The sequence below is a fragment of the Lolium rigidum genome, chromosome 3 (assembly GCF_022539505.1).
Source record: "Lolium rigidum isolate FL_2022 chromosome 3, APGP_CSIRO_Lrig_0.1, whole genome shotgun sequence".
NCBI lineage: Eukaryota > Viridiplantae > Streptophyta > Magnoliopsida > Poales > Poaceae > Lolium > Lolium rigidum.
In genome coordinates, this window is record NC_061510.1 from 282571698 (window position 1) to 282579194 (window position 7497).

At 42.8% G+C, this 7497-nt stretch overlaps 1 pseudogene; it reads right to left on the bottom strand.

Annotated features, from left to right (window-relative positions):
• Nucleotides 1-5022: 5022 nt before the first annotated feature.
• Nucleotides 5023-7425, bottom strand: LOC124699591 (annotated as a pseudogene).
• Nucleotides 7426-7497: the final 72 nt, after the last annotated feature.

Consider the following 7497-nt stretch of genomic DNA (forward strand, 5'->3'; position numbering starts at 1 on the left):
AGGGGACAGTTGGTGCACCAGGATGCCGCCTACCGTTCGCGTCACCCTCGCTCTCGGCCAGGTCGCAACACCCAGGGAACAAACTTCTTTGGATGGAAGAGAACGCAACGACAACGACCTGTTTTTATTATCCTACATAGGTGCTGAGACTCATCGTGCGTGCGTGGATAGATAGGCAGGTGTGCTCATGCGAGTGCCGTGCCCAACCGTGCAGGCCTGCCATCCCATCCCCACATACTACATCAGCAGCAGTCCTCCTCTCTGGCTCCTTGCTACCACCATCGCCTTTCATTTTTCTTCTCCGGAGCGATGAGAACAGACATCATCACACTCACATGATGACCGCCACCGAAAAAAGAAATTGAGAGGTAGCAGAAAGATGAGGGACAGACCAAACGCATGGCAACAAAACATACGCAAATGGCTCCAAGAAATATTTGTTGGCAGAAAGATGCAGGTGTGGTGTGGCTTTCATCAACCAGTACAGGACAAGAGTGGCAATGCAGCTTCCACAAGCCACTGTACCACTGGACGGGCTGGCAAAATAGCAGTTAAGAGGTGAGAGGTCCATGGCAAAAGAGAATTAGATGGTACTCCGCGTCTATGCGCAAACAGAGAAGAGCTATGTCAGACTTAACAAAATGTTGGCATGTATTGTACTATGCTCAACTGTATGCTAGTAGATGGCACTCCATGTTACAATGCCACAACTTTGCTTAGCTCGTGTTCCATAATCCATGGATGGGGCAACATGCATGCTAGTTGCATTTTTTTTCTATCCCTAGAGTTGGTGGTCAGAGAAGAAAATAAGTATATGGCCTAGAGTTGAAGAAAGGGGCTGCTAATAAGACCAGTGAAATATGCATGTGATTGTTTAACTGCTACAAATTAGTATAGCATGGCCAGTGCTTACCTAAAATTGATTGACCCGGCGCCTTGGTGACGAGGTAAACACGGAATGGTTCATTTCCATGTCCACATGCCCATGCTCTGTCTGATTGACATGGAATAAAATCGTTTCTAGAGTACTTGGGCTAGAATAATCTCCCTTCGATACATCCTTACCTGGTGACATGACAAGGATAGAGAAAGATCAGTGAGACATTGCCAACAAAACAGCAACACGGAAATCGGACGCAGCGCGACAGGCAGACAGGCACTCTCATTACACGCCATGATCGCGAAATCTGAACCAACCATATCACACATGGCGTAGACCCCTACACCTCCACGGATAGTTATATTGACGCATACGTAACTTTCTTCAGATGAGACAACTAGCAAAATGACTTGCTACTACTAGAGTTTAGGCTATGCAGGAGCAGGAAGGAACAGGACTCCAGCATGAGTTAATGCGTGATGCTGATACATCGCCCAAATGTTTGTCCGAGCAGAGGGATGGTGATGGCCGGGCAGGTTCTTATGTTCAAATCAGGATTCTTTGCTTGCAAAGCACTGGTTCGTTTATCCAACTCATCAAGATAGATTGTTACTACATGACCTAAATGGGGCGCCTTCTCCTCCCAACGGATAGACACCAGGCAGATGATGACAGCAACGCAAGTGGTATTGACTGGCCACACTAATTGCAACATTCGACATAAAAAAGACGTCGAACGGCACAATTCACAGGACCGTCTCAACGCCAAAATTTATCTGAAGTTCAGAAACATATTATAACCAAGAGTAGAAAGAGTAAAATACACCCACTGTATAAGCTAAGAACCAATAGAGACATTCATCCGAAATGAAGAGAGCAATGACATCAATGGATCGATAAGATGCAAGAAACTGGAACTCTACCTAATTCGACAAATAATATAAGATTTAGGTCAAAACATAGTGGTAACAAGGAGAATCGAAGTGAAGGACGAGTAAAGATAGTGGTAGCTTTCTGAAGTCAAAGACCCAATGTAGTAGTAGAAAACTTACTATACCCAGTACTAAAAAGAGTAAAATAAACTCAATGTAGAAGCTAAGAACCAACAGAGACATTCATCAGAAATGAATAGGCCAGTGATGTACTTGAATCAATAAGCTGCAAGAAACTGGAATTCTACCTAATCCAGCAAATAAAATACTAAGGTTTAGGTCGAAATCAAGTGGTAACTAGGTGAATCCAAGTGAAAAACAGGTAAAGATAATGGTAGCTTCCTAAAGTCAAGGCAGGGTCCGGAGAAAGAGACACCAAACCGTGGAAGCAAGCTGGTCCTTGAAGCAGTGATAACTGATGGTTTTTGTGGAAGTTGGCAGCTTAGAAAGGCAGGCCCCAGCCACACACAAAAGTTGTTTATGGAACAGGTAATGCTGCTACTCAAGGACAGGGACAGGCAAGCACAGACTTGTGTACAAGAAAGATGCATCAATTGGAAATCGGGATGGGTCTGAAGGTGACTGAATGGCAAGGAAAGCATGTGCTGTTGGTGGCCAATAATCTATGCTAACAATAAAGAGAGGCCAATGCAAGGTTCACAGTGCAAGTTGTGGAAATAACATCGTTTGGGAAGGCTACTGCACAGGGACAGATAAATGCTTACAGGGAGAAACAAATAGGGTCAGAAAACGACATGCAGTCTCCATCCATCCATTGTATTTGCTTGACTTTTCTGGGTAAGCCATCCTAAACTAGCAGCCACTAACACCCATCCAAATCTAGCTAGCTTTGAGTGCATCTAACCAGGCTCATGACCACCATCATAGGTGCTCCCTTAGTGTATGCAGAATCTGGTCCCAGTCACTGCTCCTATTTATGCTCCTCACTTTCACGGGTTATAATTGAGCAGCACAATCATAGTTGGCCTCATTTCACCTCCATGTGTCCACACCATGCATAATTTTGTCGGTTGTTCTTTACTTAGCATATGTTCATCCGATCAATAGGATCCCACCGAGAGTTTAGCCTACCGCTGCAGGTGAGTATATATGCATCTCCCAACAAGACATTTCTGTGTGAACAACCACTTCAATACAGGATCATCAATCGGAAAATAAATACTCAAGATAGTCGGAAATGGGTCCAACCTGCCCATCAGCAGCCTGTTGCAGGTATTGGCATAACAACCAATGAAACTTTGCACATGTAGAATCCGGTCCGGCATCAACAGCAAAGCAGTGTTTACCCAATTTCACCAGCCATTATTCAAGACTAAGCAACCACTTCACCTACAGGATTCTGGAGGATGCCATTTTTCAGCCCTCGCTCAATCCGTCAAAGCACTCCACTGTAATGTCTCTGTACTTGACTACTGCAAAACATATCGATATTGACACAAAGCCAAATTACAGAAAAATATTATTAGTACTAGAGACTATGCGCAAAATAATCTGACAACGTCAAACCCATGCTACAAAGACTGGTCCTGACTGCTGGATTGCTATATTTGAACTGAATGCTAACAAGAAAAATAAATTCATGCTCAGCTTGATGTATACCTGTCCCTGCTGGTTAAAGATCGCACAGTAATTGATATGCCATCTTGGATTACAGTTCACACTCTATGATTTCGTCTGCTGAACAATTGACACTGTAGATTACAAACATGTGGGAAATGGGGACCATAGTCCCAGGCATAAGTCTTGCTTAACAGAAATGGGCAATCTGCAGCAAAAAAATGCGGTAACTGTCAAAACGCACAGGCTGTAAGGTGTAATCACGTGCTACCACAGTATTATCCTTAGCAGAACTAAAATTTTCTTCTGAAGCAAAGGAATATGCCTGATCATACTTCTTTCTGTCAGTGGCCCAAAAGGCATATGATGAATGTGGTAATGCAACATGAGTAGTTGAACATGGAAACTGAAGTAATGTATATATTTTGAAGCTATCTAAGATGACTATCAATTGTTTCAAAAAAATAATCACCATGTGAATTAAGCAGGTGCAGTATTTCACACTTTTGAGATTAAAAAAATCAAGAGAGCTATGCAAATAACCATGGAGAAAACCAACTATCCAAAAAAAAAAATCAAATAAGAGTACAAAGACATGGTTTGGAACATGTTTTGACATGCTCACTATTTGAGCACAAGTCATGAAATTTCGTATGCACCACACTGGGACAAAAAGACATGTTCGTTCTCCAATTTTAATCCATGTAAACAAGAAATCTGACATCTGAAACACATGAAGATGTTGGAAAAGAAAAGCTAACCAGTGTTGTGTTTCAATCATCCTGAATACTCATGTATATAAAGTTAAGACTATACCAATGATATAGGAAAACATCAAGTTACTACAAATGTCAGTAACTTATGTTGCCAATCTGTCACGAAAATGAAGAATATTATATACCAGAAGTAAGTTTATGTCTCTAGATGCTTATAATAATCGACTCACGGACGATCGATTAGATATTAAGTTACCGAAGATGTACAATTACATGTGAAATCATGTCTCGTTCTTAGTATCTCAAACAACCTGTAGGGATGTCCTGCTGCTTATTCACTACTCAGGACACCTAAGAAAAATAAATAAGTGGACCGAGACGGAAATGATACACCATCCTGAAGAAAATATCAAAAACTAAGATAATGATACCGTGTAAGTCCAATGTGGAAAATTGAAGTCACTAGTGACACGAGCATGAGAACACAATTGGATACGCCAAACATAGATAAGCACTGTAAACAAATCTGATAAGCATGACGGGAAATTCGGTCATTAACAGCATCTGGAGCATCTTACAGGTGCTTTCTGCCTGTTATTGGATGCAGAAACAACAAAACAAGGACTGACTGAGATTTGGGATTTTTAATGTGCTAAAACCAATACCAATAGTAAGTTCATGCAAGGAATGACGAGCACTGGTAATAAAATTAAAGCCACCCGACCTACCAATAGAATCTAGTGGTGTAACTGTGTGAGTATGACACGTTTTAACTTGCAGAACAGCAACAAATATCCTTCTGCAAGCAAAATAACATGTGACTGAATTGAACAACAGAGTTCCAGAAAAATGAGTATCTGTACTATTTACGAGAAAAAGTCATAAAGCCATTTAAGTAGGAGAAGCACACTCAACATTAAGTATGTCAGTACAAGGGGAACTGATACTATAACTTCTTTTTTGGAATTACAAGCTACACGACTGGAGAACCTAACCACTAGCATCCCCTAATTTCCAAATCCACAATGATGGGAACTGGGAACTGAACATGTGACTTGCGTACAAACACAGATGTCTCGTCCTGCTGATTCATCACTTGATTCCTAGGGGGCTTTACATTTGAAGATGGGATGTTGGTGTATACAATTCTATCTTTAACAGGTAAGGTGCAAGAAACATCCATTGTACAAAGGACTTACATAGCTGGTTGCGTGCAAATGAGCTCATGTGAGCATCTAGCAATCAACTAAGAGGATGCACAAGCCAGCCAACCGTGGTTTGGCCTCCCAATAAATCAATACTCCATTTATACTGCCAGTGCAGTATTTGAGTCAGAGCATGGTCGGCCAATTAAAGATGAAAACTGATCATGGAATTTCAACAGAGGACACTTCTCAATAAGGTCAGTGTCATCATAGGCCTCCTTGAGGAAGACAGTACTTCTTGCTCCCTTGTTAGTGATGTAGAAGATACCATGATTTTTTATTAAGCAAAGAAGTAGCTTGCATGGCAGCCTGTACTCGTTATGGAAGACTTCAAGCTTATCAGATGTCAGTCTTTTGTGCATTGTCAAGCTCAAAATCTCATGTAAAACAGCAACAGATCGCTTCCGAGCCTGTGGAGTTGCAGGCTCCACTTCCTAGCATTCAAATAAGGTGAAGGAAATGCCATCTTCTGCCACCTGACTAACTCCTCAAGGTACTTTCGGTTGGGCCTAAATCCTGCTGGATACTTTACCTTGAAAGCAAAAGGACCCAGTATATTTCCATCTTTAGGAACCCCTCTATACTCCATCTGGAATCCATCGAAATTCAGTTTTTCTTCTCGTGCTGTGACTGCTAGTGAAGAATCCCAACTCTCCAAACACAGGTGGTCCAATCCACTCACATCACGGATTGAAAAAAAATCAGGGTAACTAGGAATCAACTTGTTCTTAAAGTTCTTTGGTAAACCCAATTCAGACTGGATAAGCTCAATCTTCTCTAGAGGGATCTGGCAGTCCATCGACATCATTAGCAGCTTCCTCAGATTTCTTACTAGGACAGGCTCCATTAGCTCTTGTGCATGGATCTCTTCACTGGAAATATTTCTGGCTTTCTCGGTAAGCGTAACAGCAATGGGCTCCCGTGATGTACTTCCACCAGAGACACGGAAGATATTGGGGTGGCGCTCGATAAGTGCAACAAAGTTCCATTTCTGGACAAAGCCAACCTCCTTTTCAAGGTCGCGCACGAGTAGCGAACCAGACTTTTGGGCCATGATGAGCTCACGGAGTCGAAGGAGGAGAGCGGGCTTCTTGTGGAGGTCCATGGCCTTGTCGAGGCCAGGCTCGCGGTGATAAAGCTTTTTCTTCGGTCGGCGCCCATGACCAGCCGAAAGCGAGGACATAGCCTTGAGTTGTATCAAGGGAAGAATTCCGCGAATGGGAGATACATGTTCAGCCAATCTTAGTTTCATCATTTGTGCCTGAATGAAAGTCCGTGCACGCACCGCAGGTCCAAGTATTCAGGAGCACGGGATAAAGAAGCAGAAAACCGCAGTTCAAATTCTGCATTGAAAAGGCCGAAATACCATTAGCCATTTTAAAGACAAGCTAAGCTTTGCAGCTAAGGAATTAAATTCATAATAACTAAGTGCTACCAAAACCTGTGTATCAACAGTTCTCATTTCAGATCAACGATGCACTGTAGTAATTTGGAAGTAAGTGAGGGCCAGGATCCGGTCTTCTGGAAACTAACGCCACAGAATAACCATACGGAACTAAAGCATAACGAATGGTCTCTGGTCTGATATCAAATTTGAACCCCATTCTTACCGATACAATAATAAAGTAGATAAAAGATGGAAACAATGTAGTACTGCCGCTTTGCAAGACGGGACTATCAAGCAGAGGAATACAGGAGTCTATGCTACACTGCTACAGATAACAAAGATGCACGCATTCATCAGAATACCACAGAGTAATCGAGTGAGCAGAGCACTGAGTTCAAAAACGTAGATTCTGAACTCAATGCTTTACCTGTAGCAGCGTAAAATTAACTGGAGTATGTACTGTAGAACTATTTTTGGAAACCTAAACGTAGATTCTGAACTCAATGCTTAACAATCCAACAAAGTACGTAACGAATCAATTGAAGGGTTCAATCCCATACACACACACCCAAAAGGAAAATTGGTGCGAGGTTGAGGTGAATTAGAAATTACTTTACCCAGTGGCTGTGACCGAGCAGAACACTGCAGGCTACAGCTGCGCGAATCAGCGAGGTAGAACAGCAAAGCTTCGTTCCTCGGCGGAGCAGCGAGGGAAGGGATCGGCGGAGACCGGTCGGCGCAGTCACGGCGTCGCGCGGAGGCAGGGGACGACGGCCGTCAGCTGACGAAATGGAGACGG